The sequence below is a fragment of the Passer domesticus genome, chromosome 2, assembly GCF_036417665.1.
Source record: "Passer domesticus isolate bPasDom1 chromosome 2, bPasDom1.hap1, whole genome shotgun sequence".
NCBI lineage: Eukaryota > Metazoa > Chordata > Aves > Passeriformes > Passeridae > Passer > Passer domesticus.
The window spans coordinates 38,114,577-38,137,436 of record NC_087475.1 but is presented as its reverse complement, the minus strand read 5'-3'; the positions used below and the strand labels follow the sequence as shown (position 1 = coordinate 38,137,436).

The window sequence follows — 22,860 nt, the reverse complement described above, 5'->3', positions numbered from 1 at the left end:
ATGGCTGATTTATATTGATAGCTTTTAAATTACACAAAATGAAACAGAGAGCTGACGTCCTTAGACACCTAAGTTAGATGCCCAAAGTTGGGATGTATGACTGTCAGTTTAACTGTTCCCATTTAGATACACAAAAAGGCCTCTCTGAGGATCACTTAAGAAAAAGAGGATACTTTCTTTAGGAAAGCTGTGAAAAGGCCAAGCTTCTGCTGAGGCAAAACACCACAGCAATAATCAGCTTTAATTAGAATTAAGATATCAAGAAGATCTCCTTCTACCTAGTTCTTCCAAAGTACATAACTTTTAAAAAATGCTCAGACTTAGGACAGTATAAACTGGGAATTGAGTCAGGGAATTCTGACAACAGTTTTTGTTACAGAGTTTTGATAGCCCTTTTATGAACTTAGACTTAAAAGTGACAAGGGAAATGAGGACAAGGTTATAAAAAAATATAATTTTGGAAACAGGTTTTTTTCAGTCTAAACTGGAGGAAGAATAGAATTCTTAATTTCAGGCTGAGCCTTGGGGAGCAATATTAACTGGTACACCTCATACTTTTTTGGGGGAGATGAAGAGGTTGTTTGTGGTTGCCTCTGCTAACAAACATGAGACATTTCACTGTAGATACATCTGAAAAACTTTAGGTTGTTTTGTTGGGATGAATTATGAGCAAATTGCCCATGGAAATGTAATTCTGGCCAAGAAAATTTTCCTGAGAAGGACATCATTAAATACAATCATAGAATCATAGAATCATAAAGTCATAGAATCATAGAATCATAGAATCATGGAATCCAGAATGGTGTCCTGGGTTGGAAGGGACATTAAAGATTACCCAGTCCCAAACCCAGTTTCATGGCGGGCAATAGTCAAGATAGCTGAATAACAATTCCCGGCAGGTGTTATAGCAGTTCTGGAGGAGAAAATATCTAGCCAAATTGGAACAAAACATCATGAAACTTGCAAATTAATACTTCTGGAAAATAATTTTAGCAGTGAAAAAAATTTATCTCATTTTGATTTTTTACATCAATATATGTGAAAGACAGCTATTACTTTTTCTAGTAATTTATTGCTGTTGGTTATTGTTTCTTGACTGACTTATTTTATAAGAGGAAAGAAGGCATTGTTATTGCCATTGCACTGGCAGAAAAATTGAAACCTGATTTGAAGGGCGCTCCCTAAAGTCAAGCAAGGTTATTGTAATGACCACTGGGGAAATTAAAAAACCTTGCAAAAGTTTAGAGATATTTTTTGTTAGGGCATCTGTGTCTTGAAACGCTCTACAACTCTTAGTTAAACTAAAATTGTATTACATAACCTGATTGATTTCAGGAGTTAGTAAGTGACTGATTTTCTGTTCCCTTGGTAAACCATAATTCATGCAAACAGATTGACTAAGATTTTACAGTGCTACTGAAATGAGAAATCAGTGCTTGAGACTTTTTACAAACTAAATGACAGCATGCAAGTTAAAAATGTTACAAAAGGTGGATGGTACTCAAAATATAATAGTATTGAGAAATCTAGGCTTATTCTTTTGAAGCAAATAATATTAAATGAATGGATAATAAAAAAGGCCACTTTCCATTATATGTGGAAAGAAAATAGACATTAATATCTCAAATGAGCCCAAATCAGTAAATTTATGAAGTAATGTACAAACAGAAAATACCTGACATCAAAGCCATTTGTAATTATGGGATTGTTTATAAGGAGCTGGAATAAAAATGAAAAGACATTAAAAGTTTTAGAAATGCAACAGAAGTTTTGTCAGTTTGTGCTGGTTTTAAAGGCTATTTTTCTGGAACAGATTTGTGTTTAGCTTGAGTTCTTATGAAATACAGATACCATGATTTGCTTAAACAAACTGTACATTTTAAACCATTATTGACATCACTGTCAGCAAAGAGCAGTTTAAATTACAAAAAAAAAAATAGGAAGGTCTTAATTAAGCACATTAAATGACATCTTGGATGCTTTAATTTTACTGTGGAAAACCAACATATGGTGTTATGCTATGCTCATTATTACATATACATATATATATATATATATATATATATATGTGTGTGTGTGTTCACTCTGTTGTATCAACTTTATTGTACCACTGTGGTCAGACGAATGAATGCCACAATTCTTTATGCAGTGGCATAACAGGAAAAAGTTCTTCCTCTTGATAGGATATGAGAATCTAGTAAGCCTGTTTCAGAGGCGTATTTGTTTCTCCTAACTTTAGACACCATTAACACAATCCATATCTGAGCTAATAATTTTAGGCACATTTAGCATTCTCCTGACCCACAATGGATGTCTACTTTAGGATGAGGTGAAGTCTGAATATAAACCCAAAAGTATATTTAAAGATGGAAGTAAAAGCACATACTGTGATTATGGAATTGTGTCTTTGGGAAAGAGAAAATTTCCCCCTCTGCTTATAAAATTTTTAAGAAAAATGTAGGATATGAACATTGAAAATCCAGATGCCAGTATGAAAGTATTTCAGATATGCTACTGTCTAAAAATAGTTAATATCAATCCTTTCCCCTTCATATTCATATAAAGATTAAGGTTTGGCACAACAATTATTTCCTAGGTTTCAGTAGTTGAGATTCTGCAAAGCTTCCTGTGAGGAGGTTTCGCAGAAGATTTAATAGCACCTTGAAAATATAATACACTACTTCATAATGTAAAGGGTGCCATGAAATATTTAAATATCAATGAATTAAGATGGAAAATGCTTAATGACTTTTCTTGTGGAATTGTATCTCAACTATTTTGGATCCATTTAAATCTTAAGGGATCCACCTAACACCGTTATCACTGAAAAAATGATACAATAGTAACATCTGTACCAAAATTGCTTTAACCAGGTCTTGAATTAAAACCCACTTGTATTATAACTACAGAATATGAATTCCAATATAGCTGTAATGGCAAAATCTCCTGAAAAGCTATTAACCAGAAAAAATTACTTGGCTGAGCAAACCAAACTACTAAGCAATTTTGTGAAAATTAAAATTCATTTCCTACACAGTATAGTAGCTGGTTCACTATAGCTCCAGTAAACAGCTTTTTCTGTTGGTGTTTTTCCTTTTTAAATTGGGAGAAGCAGTCATCCTATTTCTTTTGGTTCAAGAGCCTTAATACAAGCTGAGCAAATGTGCTGAGGATTTGTGAGAGACATTTAGGTTTTCATTTCATAATTGTCTACCTGGTAGAACCACTTTAAGCCAGAACAACAAAACTCCATTTTCACGGCCTTTCTTCATATTCCAGCAGAGAATTAAAAAAAAAAAAAAAAAAAAAAAAAAAGAAGTGATTTTTGCTTAGAGACCACATAAATTGAAGACTTAGTCATTATTTGAGTACTGTTATTTTACTTAAGATGACAGGGCTGCTGTGGCTGTTTAATCTGCTTGAAGATTTCTTCAATATTTTGTGAAAAAGGTTACCCCACATAATACAAGTAACCAGCTTTTGCTAAAGAGCTGTATATCACAAATTGACAGATTATCTGTGGTACAGACATTTCCAGCCTACAAGAACTGGATATTAAAATAAGCATTAGCTGTTCAGTAGCTTCATATTTTTCTAATAAGTATAAGGCTAATGTGGGTAGCAGGTGACATGTGTTAGTTAATAATTTCAGAAAACATCTAGAAGTATCTAAAGCACAGCTACATTTGTGATTAATGTGGCAGGAGGGGACACAGCTGAATTGAGGAATGCTGCAAACCTTTTCAGTTTATAACTGTTTATTTTCATTATGCTTTTGAAAATAGGCATGAAACGAATGAAGTGAGTGTTACTCCTTGCCAGCTGAAGTTACTCCTTGTCAACTGAAGTGTTCACAGAAACTGACCTAAATGTCCAGAAGGTACCTCTGTGACCCAATGAAGAGATTTTGGAAACACCTCAATGAAAAGGATTCAGACTGCCTTGAAAATGATGTACATTATTGATTCAAATCACTAATCCTAGTTTCTTAAATTACAAAAACCCCCATTGAAAATCAGCCCACAGTACTCCTGTCTTAAAGTTTGAAATACCTTTGACTTCTAAGATAAATGGAAAATTCTTTTCATTGTACCCAGGAGATTTTATGTAGTGTGTTACAAAATGGCAGGAAAAAAATGCTTAGAGAAGGCATTAGGGAAATAAAAGTGTTTTTCAACTAAGATGTGTACAATTTAAACAATAGTACTGCATTTGGCAGACAATTAGTCAATGATGCCTTTTGAACTCTGAAAATAAATTTAGAAGAAGCAGATATGTCATGCTCTAAAAAATGGCAACTTTAACTGTTGGGTGGTTGCTTTTTTGCTCTGTTTTTCAGCCTTTGCTTAAAGAGTTTTTTACCAAAGTTAGTTTCCTAACCATGTACTCTTAATTATGGATAGGCCTTGAAAAAAATCGTACAGGTCTGTTTACCTATGTATTACATAGATTTTTTTTTTACTGATTCATATTATTTTACTCCCAATAAATGCTTTTAGCTAAGGGTGAGCAAAATTTTTTGTCTTTAAGATGCTGCTTTGAGTAGCCTATAATTGCCATATTTAAACAGTTCAGACTGATATGCCCCATGACAGATGTCTACACTAAGATGAACAACATTTGAAAAATTCCAGCAAAAATAACTCACCAGTTTTTCATTTTAAAGAAAGACATTTTTCTCTTTCTTTTTTCTCCATTAATGTGTTATTTTGAAGCAGTTAACTTTAATATTCTTGGTATTTTTGAATAAATCTCTTTACACTTTACAATGGTGTCTTTGTATGGGTCCAAATGAATCTTGAGATAAAATCTTAGCAACAATAAACTGTAGCAACAAAACAATCATACACACACAAAGAAACACTCCTTTCCCATTGATTTTATTGGGGGTGAAATTATGCTATTTGGAGTTAACTGTATACTAACTACTAATATAAGTTTAGTATTGCTCAAATATTTTATATTTGTATTTGCTTTCTGTTTCTGTATCTGTTTCTCCTCTTTTGTTGCCTTCTTCCAGGCCTTTGCACATGATGTTTAACGCAGTGGGTGCAGGGATCTGTGGACCTACAGGAGTAACCGTAGAGATGTTCAGTCAGCCTGGTGGTAAGACAATGTCAGAAAGGGACAGCACAGGATCGGTAACAGGAAATCCTACCTGAATGAGTTACTTTCTTTTACAGATGTTGCTTGAAAGAAAGAAAGAAAGACAGACAGAAAGAAAGAAAGAAAGAAAGAAAGAAAGAAAGATGAGCACATAACGCTAAAACCTGTACTTTGACTCTAAAAACTAATCTAATAAAATTTAATTTTCAAGAAATGTTAACTGAATGAAATAGAGAACCATCATTAAGAACTACATGGAGATACACTTTATTTTTAGGCAGCAACATCTTTAAAATGTAATATGTTTTCATGATATCTCTTATGTCTAATTTCTTTTATTTTCTTCTTAACAAAAGTATATTTTCAAAGCCCTATTCCACGCCTATAAGGAGATCTTAAGAGAAGTTGAAGTGAATTTTTTAACTAAATGCTTTTTTGGTATCAATGGTTGAAATCTGTGCTATTATTCATTTACAGTAGCTCTTTATACGTTAGGCTTTAACTCTACCAATAGAAAGAAAATTGTGATCCCCACATAAAATTTGCCTTAGAGTAAAAATGGGAAAAGATTTTAATGACTCTATAGACTATGACAGTCTAGAGTTCACAAACTAAAACTCCAATTCAGTTCACAGTGAAAATGTGAAAATGTGAAAATGTGTGTGCTTAACCCTGGTCACACAAACATTTGAAAGCTGAGTCTACTCTCATCTGCTGGGTACCTTCATGTCCTCAGAATATGGGAAGAGTGCTCAGTGATTACACAAACTTTCTTCCCGTGGCACCCACTCCACATCTACATGTGCAAGTCTGTGCATGGAGAAGACAGTGCTTCATTATGGAGCTTGAGTAGGGCTAAATTGTCCCCTTGCTTAGGGGAACTTGGGACTGTTTCTCAGTTTAGTGGAATAAGCAGAGTTTTAGAGCTTAGAAAGAGTCTTTAAGTGGTTAAGTATACATGTAAGTATTTGTAGGATCAAAAGACAGGTAGAATAGGGAAAATTAGATGGAAAGTAAAAATAACTATTTGCCAGGTTAGGCTGTATAATGTACTAAACACATTCTTGTCATATTAGAGGTATATAATTTGTTTTCCTGTACCAACACTTCAGATATAGTCTTTCAGAAGGGTTCTCACCCCTGATTTTAAATTGTAAAATGACAAAAGAGTTTCATTTTACACATTAGATGTTCTTGATAAGTTTTTTTTTTGGTTTTTTTTTTTTTTTTTTTTTAAAGAGAACCAATCAGTGTGTTGAAATGAATGGAAATCTACTATATCTCATAATGTTCAATCACCATTTAGCAGATAAATAATGAAGATGAAAGTTTCTTCATTTTTACTATACATCACTCCTTGGTTAAGTTTGTCGCTTCAGCAACTCTCTGAAAAAGATATATCTTTCAGCATGCCCTCAAGGGCATTAGTTTTGGACTATTTCAGATTAAAAGACTTTACTGAGAACACTGCAAAGAGTACTTTCTCTTTTACATCTAGAAGGATCCAGCTTGAGTGACATCTGACACAGGTTGTGCTTGAAAAGGTCCTGCAAGGGATATAGGGCTGAGAAGACAGTAATGGCTTTACAGATCAGTTCAGAAAGGCCATGCCCTTTCAGCCTTCATGGTCTCATCTAGATGTCCATCAGCTAAGACAAGTGATTAAAATAGTCTTTACTGCTGTTTAATTTATGCCCAGGTAAGGTGCATATCTCTCCAGTCTCTCTAAAACATCACTCTGTTTCTGTTCTCCATTGAATCCTAGCCAATTCTCTTTCTTAGAAAAGACACTTGGCACCCACAGTAACTAACGGTCTTATTGCCTCATTAAAAGGAAGTTGCAGCAGCATCCTTTGCAATTACTCAGTGCACCAGAAGGCACCACACCTAAAGGTCAAACACTAATTGTGTTTACAGGAGGGATTAGCCTGGTCAAACATAGATTCATATCCAACAGGTACTTAGAACTGATGTAGTCTTCCATCAGAGAGAAGAAACAGACATTTTCAGGCTGTGGTTTATCTGACCTGTTTCAGCTAGTTACTTCAGTTGGTTACTCATGTCCTGAAGAACCTTTGATGCTTTCTATTGACACCTCTCTACTGAAGAGAGGCTTCAGTATGTAGCTCACATAAAGGCATCAGTTTATCTAAATGTAGGTAAGGTAAATCCCATGATGATGAATGTGTGGATCAGAGCAGGATGTAGTCAGGTGGAAGTTCTGTGTCTCTGAGTGTGGTTAGACTGAATGCTTTGATGTGGAAATGGTAGAAAGAAGTGCCTTTCTAGCTTTCTGGAAACAACTGAGTTAGTGGATACTCTGCCTTTGAAAGCTGAAATTGACTTTCACAAAATATCCTTTCAAATTACATGAACTTTAAATTGAATTAACTGGGTTGGTATTACTACAGATGCAGTAGCTCTAAAATATTAATGTATATAATCTTTTTAAAACTTCAGAGCTGCAGAGTTGCTTCATTAGCACTTATACATAGGAGTCATCTTCATAGTCAGAAAAGGAAAAAATAAAAGCCAAAACATTCACATTAGAATGTCTTAGAGCATTAAAACCAAATCAAATAAATCCCACATTCAGCCATGAATACTTATCAAGTTTTTAATTGTTATAAGCACCCAAGTTTGAAATTAGAACCTCATTTGCTTGTTGGTTTAGGTGAGGACATTTCAATGGGATAATTTCTGTGTCAGTTATATAGTTATGCTGCTCTTGGTTGTACAAAAATTAATTTTTCTGAAACATAAACTTGGTAGGAAATACCTTATATTTAACTACAAAATCTTCAGCAGAACTTTGAATCTGCAAATTCTGATTATGCATTTATGGTAATTCTGCATATATGGCTACATACAGTATATTTTATATGTGTATTTTCTGGTTTGTGGTATTCTAGAAAAAAATGGAACAATAACTCAAATTAAACTTCCATAAATGCCTGGAGTCAAGGAAAACATGGGAATTTCATAAGGTTTTTACTGGTTCTGTAAAGGAATGTTAACCTTACTTAACAAGTCTTTACAGGAAGAAAATGGGCTTCCTTGTCCATTTGCAGAATCAGATATTATAGTCAGTAGTTTCAGGAGTAAACATATTCAAAAATTTACAACATAAAAGATCAAGTAAATGTGATTACTATTTTATCTTGTATTGCTATTTGGGGGAATACTTGTAAATAATGCTATCTTTGAACACAATACCCTCTTGTGGCATTATTATATGTGTGTATATATATGTATATATGTGTGACAACAACTTACAAGGCTGAATTGATATTATAACTCAAAAACTATTTTAGGTTTGGAAGATGGGTTTTAAACTTTCTTTTGAAGTTTTGTTCTGGTTGATTCTCTGCCTCTTGTATACATTAGAAAAATCTAGAGACAACAGTAAGAATAAAGACGTCTTCCTTCTCACTTGTTGCCTTTGACTGGTAGAAGTTACAGTACTAGCATTAAATCTGTTGCTTCAATTTTTTTATCTGCTGTGGATGTTCAAATTAATTTTAAGTCACCTGTGAGTTACAGAAGAAACATAAAATGTTCCTTTGTCTCAGAAAGTGAGGCCTTGATAATTTTTCTGGCTGTCTAGATAAAATCTGCATTTAAGAAAGAAGTAAAAGAAGTAACGTCATGACATTAACCTCTCAATATTGTTAGTGGCAGTGTCTTTTGTACACATTCATTTCCAGGAAAACAATATCAGAAGAAGTGATCCTTACAAGTTTGTATTTGTGCAGAAATAAATTTATTGTGAGAGTTTAAGTGGGCTGTAGCTCTCAGCATCCTTGAACACTGTAGCATAGGTAGACCAGGTTGCTCATCACCATGCAGCACCAGATGTGTGCCTTACAAATCTGACTTGTATGTCTACTTGTAGAAGAAGAGAGTCCAACAGTAATGGAGTTCTGTCTTGGAATAGCTTTCTAGAGACAGCTCAATAAAAGAAAAGATCAGGTTTGTAAATACATGATGCGGATACTTCTAAAAAACTATCAGAAGGCATCAGCACACTCTGTGTAAATCACTGTATGCCTTCTGTGAAGTAGCAGATTCTAGGTCATGATGATGAGAGGTGATGTGGTCAGAAGAGCATCTATCTTTGTAAACTCATCATAAACACGATAATTTTAAATTATAGCACTTAAAGGTATCTTCAAAATAAGTGAATGCAGAAATAAATGTGAGTTTCCAACTTGCTTCAAGATAAGCATGATGGAATAACAGTTATGGTAGGATATATTTCTGAATATTATTTCCAGAGAGGAAAAAGGGGAGGTTTATTCTTTGTACAGAGTTCAGTAAATGCAGTAAATGATTTTGCAGTCTGTATCTTGTTATCAGCAGAGAACTAGGGGTTGTTTAATTCTATAATAAAGGAACTACTTCAGACTGCTTATAGTTATTCTAATGTCTCTGTCTCTAATGACATGCTTTAAAGCCGTATTTGATTGTATTGTAAGATCTTGAGTAATAGGGTAGCAGTTTTATTTTGGCTCATGGATCAGGATGAGAAAAATCAATTTTCTGTCAAGAAGACAGAACTAGTAGTGTAGAAGAAAAATCTCTAAATACATATATTGCTTTTGAGAGAGCAGAAAGTTAAAGAGGAATCAAAACATAGGGACATGCATATTGTAGGCCACACTACATAGATGACATATCAGAAAGAGTTTAGTTTCACTGTCTGCTGAAGCGAACAAAGTAGAATAACAAAGACAATTGTACTTCAATGTGATGGAGAACCGGGCCATATCTAATATCTCAATGAAAATTTAATCTAAAAAAACTCTTTAACTCAATTAAAAAAATTCCTCCACCATAATGACATCTGCAAGCCATAATTTCCTTTGTGATTTAATTATTGTTAACTATCCAGCAATTCATCCTGTTTGCATTTCAGCTTCCGGTTTTCCCTGACTTGCGTACTGGAGGGAATATTACTGGTACCACAGCAGGTGGCACTATTTCCTTCATATTCATTCTGAATTTGTCTCTTCAGACACAGAACACGCAAAATAATTTAAAGTATTATATTTCATGAGATCTGTGAAATTGTGTTCATAACAAGGTCTTTTGGCTGAAGACAAACTTGAGAGTCTCTCAGTTTTATTATTATTCCTGTACCTTCCCAGATACTGCTGAACTGGTTTTCAGATGCATAGCTAAGTAATTTAAGAACAAGAGCAAGGACAGCTGAAAGTAGATTGTAGAGACAAATTTCCTCCTTTCTCTTTAAGAAAGTATCATGTCATTGGATTGCTATTTTTGGAACATAAGGGAAAGAAGACAAATTAGAAAGTACCTCAGGTCCTGCCTTGTAGGGAGATAAAGAAGTCACTTGTCTAGGTGTCTCTGATGCAAACAAGAGTACGAAGCATTTTAAAGGTGCCTTGGTAAAAAATGAGTCTTTTCATTAGGGGTTTAAAGAGCTATAATCTCATAATTTGATGTCTAAAGCTAGAGTTTATGGCAAAGCCATTTTTTTCCACCTGGATAAAAAACTATTACGGCCAGAAATGCTTGTGCTGCATATTTATAAAGGGTAACACCCAACTATCCTACACTCTAAAATACTGGAGCCTTGATGTTAAAATGCAGGGTATGGAATTGGTTGCGTGATTGATACAAACGTTGTATCTTGTCATGGCAAAGTCAGCCCACCCCGGGGGGTGGGGGGGTTAGGAATAATTCCTATCATACCATGACAAGATGAGCAGGACTCTTGGTAGGTACGATAAATACCTTTTCAGGACTAGGAGCTTCTATTCTGTTTGATATGTGCAAGTAGATTGATTACATGGAAACTCGATTGAACTTTTCTTTTTTTTTTGTCTTAGAGCTGTGTCTATGAGCACAGGAGATTAAATGTGTCGTGGTTGTCTAAGAAGAGATTGCTACACAAGGGTAAGGCATCTGGTATCATTAGAACAAATTGCATTTGCAGAATTTAATTATTTCATTTAAAAGTTTCCCATTTTGTATTTTCCATACGTATTTTTATTGAAAATGAGAAGTACAGAATGGATTACATAAAATTATTGAAATTAAGTGTATCAAAATTTAAGATTATTTATGTCCAGAATCAAGCAGCAGATAAGTAACTAGGCCAAGACATATCCTGAGGTTTTACCTTTCCTCCCAAGGTCTTCTGCTTTCCCTGACTTCTATGTGAATTAGTTTAGCTGTATTTTCTTCCTCCAACTTGATAAATATATTGCTCTAGAAATAAGAGAAAATTAATTAAATTGACAGTTATGAACCCATTCTAAGGTAATGGTGTTGAGTTTTTATTAAGTTAGGTGAGGCCTTGAGCTAGTATATTCTGGAGTTCTTTTTGTGTAGACACTTTTTCGGTTGTCAAAATGAAATTGATGATTGTGTTTGCTTTGAAAAAAACAAATTTATTACAATCATAATGTCTATTGTATCACAGGTTTCTACTGTCTGTCAAAATCTGCACTCTTTTGGTACAAATATTTTGCAGTGGATAAAGGCAACCTGAAAACATCTAAAAAGCAATGTAAAAATTATTTTACTAATCAACAAGTTGATTTTGCAAGCACCCACTGAATTAATTTTCTTAAGAATATGTTTGAACTGAAAATTGTTTGTTATGGAGACTTGAATTCAATTTTGTCTGTGGATCCAGTTGCATACAGAGTCATCAGTCTTACTGAAAAGGAAAATTTTAAAATCAGAGGAATTTAGCTTCCGTGTATGATGTACTGTGGTGTAGTATGTAACAAAACCAATGTAATTCAGCCAAATGTTGTACAAATTATGCTTGTTGTTCCATGAGTAATACAATGATTGAGAGATACTAACTCTCATGAAGACGAAAGCTTGTATACATCTCACACTTGGCTCCCAAAATTCAAGTCAGTCAGCTTTAGCAGCCATGAGGATGAGATTTTTGGGAGTTGCCCTCTGGACATGGGACTGAGGTAGCACCAGTTCTTCAACATGTCTTGCCACACCCTGATTACTGAAGTGGATTGACTATTCTGCCTGCCTGTTTAGTGGGAATTAACTTTTCAGCCTCAGTTTAGAAGGACACTTAGTTCACAAAATGTCATATTGGGCTCTTCCTTGTCACAGTGGGTACAGGAGCTGTGACAAATGACACAGACTTACCATCAGTTGCTCCTTGAGGCAGCTGGAGCTAACAGAGAGCAGTGATAAGGGTCAAAATCTGTTCAGGACAAGTTCTTTCATTTATGTCACACTTTTGTACTCCTTAGGGCTGGGCTAACAAAAAAGGTAATGACTCAGTGACAGAGAGATTAGGGCTGTTAAATGAGGCAGTGTGCATCGCCTCCAACAATTTATAGCAATGTCTTCAATCCAAAATGGAGTACTTAAGTGGAGTGCTTTTGGACAGGTGAGAACAAAACCCTCCTAATTAAATACACTGACTGGAGTTACTGCTGAACAGTGGAGACTTTTTCACTTCTTTCCTTAGCATTCCCTTGATGTTTTTTAAAATGGTGCCTTCCCCTAGATCTCTTTGTTCTGTATAAAAGGTGGAGGGGGATGGATGGTCCTGAAATGTGATTTATGTCAACTTTCAACTTACCTCCTTCCACTGGTGACAGGGGGAGTTGGATGACTTAATTAGACTGGACATCTAAACTGCAGTTGGCAAAGTTAGTAGAGATGGTGCTCTCTCTAAATGACAGCAATCTAGAGAAAATATCAATTTTATCTTAAAAGTAGATGGGATAATTCAATGTCTCTGAATTAATCTTCTTAAGGTTAAAAATGACAGGAATGAAAAAGAGGCAGAGGTTCCTCAAAAATATGGAGACCACTGCACTGTGATATGCAGAATTTTAAAGATAATTGGGCAAGAAAATAACTAAAATGTGGAATGAGATTAATCAAGTCATATGCAATCCTGCAGGAGAAAAAACTTAAAAAGAAATAATATTAGAAGAGATGAAATGTTTGTGCATTTTATGTGGATGATTGTATTTAAAAAAATAGCAGAGGCTGTAATGAGCAGTAATTTCAATCAGAGCTTCAAAAGCAGTACTTGAGTTGCTGAATAGCAGTTCTAAATATGGTAAACAGCAAAAGAGCCATCTCCTCTATGGTAAAATTAAAAAGGTTCATTGAAGCTAAATATGCTATAATGACTTACATCAGCTGAAGAGCTGCCCCATGAAGTTTACCAGTTCCATATTGAAATATAAATTGAAAGGCATGTATAATAATTACTTCAGTTGCTTCCTGTCAGACAGTGTTTAAAACTTCGTGCTGTATCAAAAGGCTGCCCCATCCAAACAGGTCCAAGAAGCAAGCCAGTGTGTGGAGAGGAGGAACATTAGAAGGAAAAAAAAAAAGAATTTTTCTATCTTACAGGTGGAAAGAAAGGCAAACTACTCCCTATTCTTCACAGCAGATTTTTAACAGAATGCTTCAGCACGGACTTCGATTATACACTAACACATCTAGGCTAATCTTCAAACAAATAGTAATAAAAGAAAAGGATGCAGGCATTAGCATCAGATTTGCCTAAACCACTTAATAATCATGTTGCAGTGCTCTGAACAAGCTGCAAGATTGAGAGTAGGGAGTGACAATAATCAGGCATCATTGTCACAGAGGCAGATGCCAGTCTGGAAAGTTACCACAGAATGAATCAAATTAAGCCTTTGAAGCTTGGCTAGTGGAAAAGGAAATTATAGGACATATTGGTGGCTTTTGGCTACAGCAAATGACAAAATTATTTACTTTTGCATTACTGCATGAGGATTTTCTTCCCCCAGACATAAAGGATTTTGTTTGTGAATACCTCCTCCTTTATAATGAGGAGATGTTGACTTTTACTTCCTCAGTTCTTGACATTGACATCTCATATTTTCTGTCTTCAGTCCTACCCTTTACACTCACAATTTGTGTCTTTATATATGTATATACACATATACATACACATACATATATATCTCTCTGTTTAAACATATATACACATATATGGATATCAGATGTTTATATCACTTTCTCTACATATCTTGCAGTGATCCAGTTTTTGCAGAAAATAATTTTTAAGTGGACCTCTCAAATTCCTTAAAGACTACCTTAGGGAAATAAATTAAAAATAATCATAACTGCCTTCCCTGGTTAGGATAGTGAAAACCGTTGGTGACATATATCCTTTATGCAATAAGTTCCTCACTAATTGTGAAAGGTATTTTTTTTACTTAAAGTTTTCTTTTTTTTTCTCTAATCACAAATTTATTATATAATATATGCAGGAAAAAAACCCCAAACACCACTACAAGGTAAAGAACACTAGTTCAGATCCTGTACCAATTAAAAAACCAAAGGCTTTTAAAAATTATTTCAGGTAGAGACTTAAACAAAATATATACGGATTTCTACTTTTTATTGTTATTTTGCTTTTACAACTATTGCTCTTAAATCCACCTGTGTTTTCAGGGTGCAGGAACACACTTGGTAATGTGAACAGATTACTTCAGAACATTCCTTGGAACATTCACTGATGACAACCAAGAAGAAGCAATACTCTGAATCTCTAGCACCATGGGTGCATAGCCATCTCTGTGCTGTTGAAATAAATCCATCAAATTCTGATTGCAAGATCTAGAATGGGCCTGCTATCTTCTCTGAATGATATTACCTTAATGTTGCCATCTTATGAAAAACAGTGAAGGGAGAAGAAACATCTTATCAACTCCTGCCCATTCAAATAAGGAAAAGGTTTTTTGGAGCTGGGAGGAAATGCAGGAGGTGAACAGTTTAAAGAAATATGGCCATGCCATTTAGACATGTTCCTTTTGTTTGTTTATTTTTTTCCCCACTATGTATTAGACATCCCATTTGAAGGTGCTGCTCTCTTCCCTACCATCATGCTCATATGTACAAAAATTTTTGCATCAGTTTAGGAGAGAAATGTTTACAGTGCAGTAATATATGGATATGTTGCAAAATGCAGGTGTTCCAGAACATGGAATATGCCACATAAATGGCATCTGTGGCTCTGAGTTTTTAAAGGTGAACTAACTAAGTAATTCTAGGTATGGTAAAGGATGTTACTGTAATCAAATACAGGAGTCTGGCTTTATTTCAGTATATCTTTATATTGAGCTAATGGAAAACAGATGGCCTATTTATGGAAGTTGAGTATTAAAGGACATTTTCACCCTTATGATGTTCCCACTAATGGGTAAAATGAACCACTTGTATTATCTTAGAAAGTTGTCAGCTTTAGATACTAGGTATGCTTGATTAACTCTCACTGTATCTGTACCTTATAATGTAATATGGCTTCAAATGAAACACAATAAGATGGTGTTTTAAATTTGAGTGCTCCTGCTGGAAGTAACATTATCTTTTTTCTCTTTTGCTGCAGAGTAAATCTGATTGCTTTTTAAAATCTTTAAAAACCCTATTTTTTTAGTTGCATAGTTGTACTTAAACACATATTTTTCAGAGAAAGCCACTAACACCATTATTCCTGCTGATAATATGACTAATGAAACATCAGTTCGAGCATAGTAAGTGCTGTACTGTCCATAAAGCAATGCAAAATGCTCTGTGAAAGAACTGAGATCTCATTTCCAAGTTAAGATATTCTGAACAACTCGACCGTTGCTTAAAAAAAAAAGAATCTGTGTGATTGTATTTTTCATTTATTTCTTTTGTATTGTACAAGAGATAAGAAGTATATTGTAGAATTTTTTTGTGGCAGCTATAGTGATCTAGCTTTTTTTTTTCTTTTCTTAAAGAATTACTTAAGCAAAAATTCCAAATAAAAATATTTTGCTACATTTCAAAAGCAGTGGTCTCTGTTAGTTTTTCAGAAAACAAAACTCTTGGGCTTTTTTATAACTCTTCCTTCTTCTACCTCTCTAATTTGCGATCTTAAAATCTTAACTTTGCACAGTGTAAATAGTTCAACTAGTCACCTGAACTAAAAATAGTTACAAAGCTAAACATGGATGTAATATTTTGAAAGATTTACAGTATAGTAGTCTTCCAGAGGAAAGCAAAATAGACCCTAAGTCATTCAGAGCCATGTGTCTTTAAATGTTTTTTAATCCATTACCTTTTCTAATTTAATTTATGTCAAATACATTCTGTTTTCCTTATAAAGTTAACACCTGTATGGACTATATTTGTACAGCTTTCTATGCATTTTTCACAAATTTTAATTCTAGCTAGGAGATTTTCCTGCCCCCTCCATCTCCCCACTTTTTTTTTTTTTTTGTTTTGCGGTCTATCTAGGTAAAGAATTGGTCTTTGAATCATAAAGAATGGAAGCTTAACTGAGGCTGATATTCAAAGGATGAAAATATTCTTCCATAGCAGGCCTGAACATTCATTATAGCAGGGCTGGACATTCATTTCCTTGATTATACATTCTGGTATTTTCTGTTAATTTTACTTTGTTATCTTCTATGAGATAGAGGGTGGATGAAAATGCTTAGGAATTTATCTAATCTGCAATTGTACTTGAAGTCCTTTGATTGTCTTAAAAGCTCTTGGTGACCTCTTGCACTTAGTGCATATACCCAATTTTAGTTCTCTGGTTTCCATGGCTTCCAAACGTTATTCATTTTGTTTAATAAATATCATTACTGACACTCATCTTTCCAGCAGCTAGAGCAATTTTATCCAAGTGAATCCCACAATAGTTCTGCAGTCTGACTTAATGTGATCCGAAAATTAATTTCCCATGCAACTTCTGCCATTAGGAGTGAAGTGGTTACATGCTGAACTGATTTTCCTCTGAGTTCTGAACCCCAGAGCTGGCCTCACTTCTGGTCAACATAATTGTAGCCAGCCAGCAATAAAATACGCTTGAAGTGAAGAGCCTTTAAATGTTACAAGATCAATTATATCGGTTGGTCTTTTCTAGGAGCCAGTACTGGCATAATCAGACTTGTGAACTACCATTATTAGTTGCTGAGAAATGTTTCCTTCTCTCTTCAAAATGAATGCTCCCTCTCACAAACTGCAGAACTTTAATGAAAACAAAGCTTATTGCTGCCTTTTACCTCTTCTGTATTGCAGCTGCAGAAATATCTACTGAAATGTATCTTGAGATGAAGACAAGAAGACAGTGTCAGGTGGGAAATACATGCCTATGGGATAGAATTCAAATTTTGCTTCATAGATTTATGTCTTTGTTGAAGACTTCTTTTTTTTTTCCCAGATAGGGAAAACCCACCAATTTATAACAAAAAAAAAAAAAAAAAAAAAGAAAAAAAAATTTGATTGATAAGTATGGGAAGGATAAGTAGGAGATTCAGTCCATCCATTGCATGAAAGACAAGTTACATAAATAAGGATAACTCAATGTAGTTACAAGATGTAGTCAAGTGATCAGGTAATGTTTGAATTAAATGAATGCTGAGTATCAGTCTCATATCTGCTGAGTCTAGGGATTTCTGTACTTCCAAAAACAACTAGTGATGATAAAGTGAGTACTTATGTAATTTATGTGTTTCTGTTTGTTGAGTGTTTCTCTGTTTTCAAACATAAAAAGCACAGAAAAGATACTGAAATTTAAGTTCTCTTGGTGTTTTATATGCTACAAGGAAAGTGTAAAAAATCAGAGCATTCCTTACTTTTCATTTTGTTGGTTCAACTTTTTGAACTTTTAGGTTTTTACATTTCAGAAAGATAGCTCGTTGCAAGACTGATATTTCCAAAGAAAATAGGCTGGTTTGATTTGACAGCCTGATGGCACATTTCAGGGCAAAAAACCCTAATGAAATGTTGTTTCAAGAAAATTAAAAAGAGAGAGACAAATGAACCATGTACAATAAATAATTGTTCTAGGAAAGTCAAGGAGGTCTCTAAAAGCTTAGTTTTACTAGCTAAACCAAATATTGGCAGTTTTCTTTGTAAAAGACCAAGTGTCTAAAATTAACAGCTTCACAGAGCTACTCTGATTTTCGGTATCTGTGGCAATGAGCAGCAATATACATGTATATAAAAGAGTAAATGGTTTGCTCTATATAGTCTTTTAAATTAATGCTTCAGAATCCCTACAGTTATTATAAAATATTGACCTTCTTGTAGCAATAAATTCACTTTTGGGGTTGTTTACCATTGTCTGAATAGCAATGTGATGTAAATGAAGAAGTGACACTCGGTGACTGGCAACCTTATGGCTGCCAGCCTTTCAGTTGGTACCAGCACACAGAATCCCAGTGATTTGTATGCAGTGCTAAATCACTCTATCTACTGCCTAACTGTGCAGCAGATGTATTTGACCATAACGTCGGATAGCATTCAGTAAGCAATTTCACGTTGAACTGTTTACCCAAATGCTTGACTTTTTGGCTCTGCTCACTAACAAATTCCATAGAAATGAACCGTGGGGCAGCCCTGGACTCTCTTGTCTCTTTGCTTCTAGTTTTAATCTCCTTCACACTAGCAGTGGACCATTAATCCTGAAAGAAAATTTATTTGGTGTCTTAAGAGACGTTGGTTTAGTGCTCTATGCCATTACTTCAGCTATGGACAGGCAAACAAAGATATGTTCCGCTCTTTTCAAATCTGCTGTCATTCACCCTGATAAAAGACTGCAGCTTACAAAAGAATATCTTTGCTTTATATGAGTTTTGGAAATAAATAATGGTTTATAAATTAAGATTTCTTTTCTAAATGAAGACTTCTGTTTACATATTGCCGAGAGGTTTTTAGCACATCCATGAAAGGGAGTACAGTAAAGAGAAGTTAATGAAACTGTGTTAATTTAAAAGTAGGGGCTGAGATGTTGCACTGAACGGATAAGAAAAACTCTGTGTAACCCAAGGAATAATTCACCTCATTGCTTTTTGATTGTTCATGCTATTTTAATATTATACTCCAGGACTTGAACATCCACAGTAGACGTCATTACATAACTTCTTACAAATAAAAACAATTCATAACTTCTTACTCAGCATGCTGGAGAATGAAGAATGTAAGTCTGAACGAAAGTATGAAGTTAATATTCAAAAAAGTTGGACAAAATGGAACAAGCTGGAAAAATGCAGATCTAAAAGCTTCAGTGAGAATTTTACCACTATAGGAGAAGAAGATATGCTATTAATAATGTAATTATATTTTTGCACAGTCTTATCCTTCATCTCTTTTTCCTGCTTCAGTATCTTGGCTCTGATATATAGCTGTCAGGTCTCCTAGGTTGTCTTAGGGAAAGATACTGGGAGTTTCTTCAAGAGAGATGAATATATAGAGCAATGCCCTCACAACTACATGGGTACAGAGAAAAATGAAAACAGGCATCAGCGTTAGAATTTTGCAGCATATCTCATTCCTCTTCTTAGCATGACTCTAGGCAGAAAAATCATACTGCAAACATAAAATGGCCTTTTTAAGCACAGGCACTAGCCTCTGAAGTGCCTACAAAAGGGCTATATGCCAGGAAACTGGAATGGAACAAATACTACAAGAATGCTGAACAGTTTTCCTTGTAACAACAAAGACAATGTTAGATTTCAAATAAAAGACTTTAACAACCTGCCAAAGTAATAACTATGCTTTCTATCTTGTGCCTTTGGCCACGCTCATCTCTGAGGATTAATCCTGTGTGAGATATAAAGGAGAGCTAAAGCTAAAAAACTCCTTTTTCTGTTTCAAGAGGGTGTTAGAGGTCTTGCCAGAATGGGAAAAATGTACAGCCTTTTCATCTGGATAACTATGAAGATTTAGGCAGTGGATTTCAAGTGCAGAAAAGGGAGTCTTCTAGATCATGGTAGCAAAATTTTGAAATTATTAATTTGCAAATGTAATTCCCTCCTTAGCTCTTCTGATCAATTAACAATATTCTTGCATATTTGTTGAAAATGCAATTATTTGTAAACACTGTAACATTTCTCTGCTTTATTTCCGTTAATAGTGCTGAAAATAGTTAAGATATCTGAAAATAGATAAGCTATCTTGCTTTAAGAAGATTATCTTCATTTTCAAATCTTATGTTAAAGTCATGATGTCTTAGAGGACTTCTTTTTCACATTGACACACCATTAGCTGTGAAATCTGCATCACATGAATGAGTCCTGGAGCAGCACAAACTTCTGGATTAATTTGTTTTCTGTAATTGTCCACCTCAATATATTTTAATGTGAATGCCTGAATATGTAAATAATTATATAAGTAAGCTACCAGCATTAATTCTCTAAAGGAAAAAGGAAAAAGAAAATCAGGCAAACCACCCACCCCATATTATTTATAATAACTATAAATAAATTGATCTAAACTTTTTCTGCACATTGATTTTTTGAAAAATCATAATTTTTCAGGCTTTTGAAAAATTATTAGTAAGAAAGACAATGTTATTCATAAACAATGAATTTTCTGGGGTGGGACAAGTTGATGTTTTGAGGTTGTTCTGATTGAGAACAGGCATCTTTACATTCCATAAAACCAGCAGTTATTACTGATTATTTTAATGGCAGATAACTTTGCTAGTTTGATATAATGGAATGCTGGTTCAATTGTGAAGTTTTGTGATGTGAAGCAGCATGGTTAGGAGAATATTTCATTCTTGACAGTAATAATCCTAAAGTAATACATCTCAGCAAGATACAGAAAATGTGGTTCAAATTTAGTGACCTTTATACAAGTTCTGTAGAACAAAAAATCATATCATGATTGCAAATTAGTAAAACATATACTTAGGACCTGTTAAAAGAATGAGTTAAAATGTGAAAATGTTATGAAAAGATTACTTTGTGTGTTCAAGGACGTGGAATATTTTACAGAGGTGGAAGACTGGATGCATATTTGTTATTTTTTTTCCTGAAATATATTCTAACTTAATTTGTATTATAATTCCAATGTTAAATGACTTTTTTGACATACACAGAACAGTTTCCTAGGCTAAGTTCCTGTCATGGTTTGGTCAGGAAGTGAGTTTCTGGAAAAGTTGTGGTCAAACCAATCAGTGGCCAGATTTGAAATTGGTACCTGTTGTGGCCACTGAGGATTTGGATGTCTTCTGAGAACACAAAGGGGTTAAAAGCAGAGGATTCCCAGAGAACTTCCTCTTTTGGATCCGGAGGTGAGTGAGTCTGACACCCAGCTGTGCCTGGGTGGGAGGGGAAGGCCATGCGGCCTGTGGGAAGGGAGGCCGGAGCCCCCTGCAAGGTGCAGGGGTGGAGGAGACCTGGGATGTTGGGCAGCCCCCCCGGAGAGAGTGAGAGAGACTGTGCTGTCAGCACAGCCGGCCAGAAGCGGGGGATGCGGCGAGAGAAGGTGCCCGGGAGCTGTGGGAGTCCTGGGCAAACAGAGGTGAAGATTTTAACCCCTTTGTAGAATAATGGAGACCTTACAAATACTGATCCTCCTGAATCAGAATGAGGAGAGAGAGACGATGGACTGACGAAATGGGCAAGTGTGAGGAAAGTTGGAAGAGGTGAGAAGAATCCTAGGTGGGAAGAGGTGATGGAGTGGCCTTGAGCTGGACTCTTTCTTGTATGGCCATGGACTGACCCATGTTTTTCCTGTGACCCGGAGACTGTTTAGGGGGAGGCAACACCTTGGAGTCAAGAGTGAAGCAGTGGCGTGAACAGAGATGGCGGAGGAGGGTGTGGGATGCCCTCTGTCTCCGTGGAGAGGAAGATCTCTGTTCATGAGGCCCCTCGGCCCCAGGGGGGGACTGGTGTCCCGAAGTTGAGAGACTGCTGCTTTTGGAACTGGGTAGAGCATCCTTAAACGGGGAACCCTAAAAGCAGTCCTGGCCCAGTGGTGAGAGCACTGGACATGGCGGGGGGAGAAGTCACGAGGGTCGATGTTCTCTGGGCGGTGCCATGAGTGACACGGAAACACAAGAGGTTTCAATTGTGTTTCCGGGGGAAGCCTGTGGTGCAAGGGGGGACTCCTCTCTCCCTCATGGATTTGAGGATTGATTATTTGAGGGGTGATGATGGACTGAAAGCTGATTATGTGAGAGATGGTGACGGGGTGGAAATCTATGGTGTTATTTCATTCTGTGGAGAAAATGGAGGGGAGGAATGTATTTGGAGGGTTTTCATTCTTAGTTTTGTGTTTGTTCCTTTGTAGATATTGTAATTAATAAAGTGTTGTGTTTTTCCCTCCATCCACAAGTTGGAGCCTGCTTTGTTCTGTTTCCGGGTCACATCTCACAGTAGCCATTTTAGACCTTTCATGGGGGCCCTGGCATTGTGCCAGGGTCAAACCATGACAGTTCCATTTCCTGCTGTCCCACCGCTGACCCTCCAATCCTCACTGAAACGTGCTCAAAGAAATCTCTTCACATATGTGAAAGTGGGAGGTGGCTGTAGGGTGCCTTGGTGCCTAGTTTTCTCTCCTGTTAGCTATTTATATCTTCCTTTCTCAGCGGACAGAAGGTGAAAAACACCTAGCTTTTTAAACTGGAAGAGGGTATGCTGGAGATTGACACAGCTCCTGATAAATGCAGAGGGTTGTGAGGGAAAATCAACTTCTTTAGACTAGCTAGGCAATCTTACAACAGATGTAAATAATTGAAAATACAAAGTAGTAATTTTGATTAAAAAAAAAATCAGCTACTTTACCCATCTACTAAGGAGATCTGATAAGTGTTTTTTGTGGGTTCTCATCTAGGCTTCCTTTTAAGTAATAACTGTTCTGATATATAAATGTAATATTAGTATAGCATTCCTCTATTTAACTTACACTTGAATGTTTTTTCTTTGGAGAGACTTAGAATGTCTACTTAAACCCATCTGCATCTAAGTTTGTCCTTATTAGCTT

The 22,860-nt window shown here is 35.4% G+C and overlaps 1 long non-coding RNA gene across 3 annotated transcripts; it reads left to right on the top strand.

Annotated features, from left to right (window-relative positions):
• The first annotated feature begins 808 nt into the window (after positions 1–808).
• Positions 809–15,838, top strand: LOC135293769 (uncharacterized). 3 transcript variants are annotated; one of them, XR_010355866.1, is made up of 6 exons: positions 813–899; positions 3,786–3,880; positions 5,021–5,106; positions 6,605–6,805; positions 10,962–11,028; positions 14,566–15,838. It is a non-coding gene; the product is annotated as an uncharacterized LOC135293769 (long non-coding RNA). The 3 variants fall into 3 exon arrangements; XR_010355865.1 differs by lacking the exons at positions 6,605–6,805; positions 10,962–11,028; positions 14,566–15,838 and adding an exon at positions 5,184–5,308 and having other exon boundaries at positions 809–895; XR_010355863.1 differs by lacking the exons at positions 6,605–6,805; positions 10,962–11,028; positions 14,566–15,838 and adding an exon at positions 5,184–5,308.
• Positions 15,839–22,860: the final 7,022 nt, after the last annotated feature.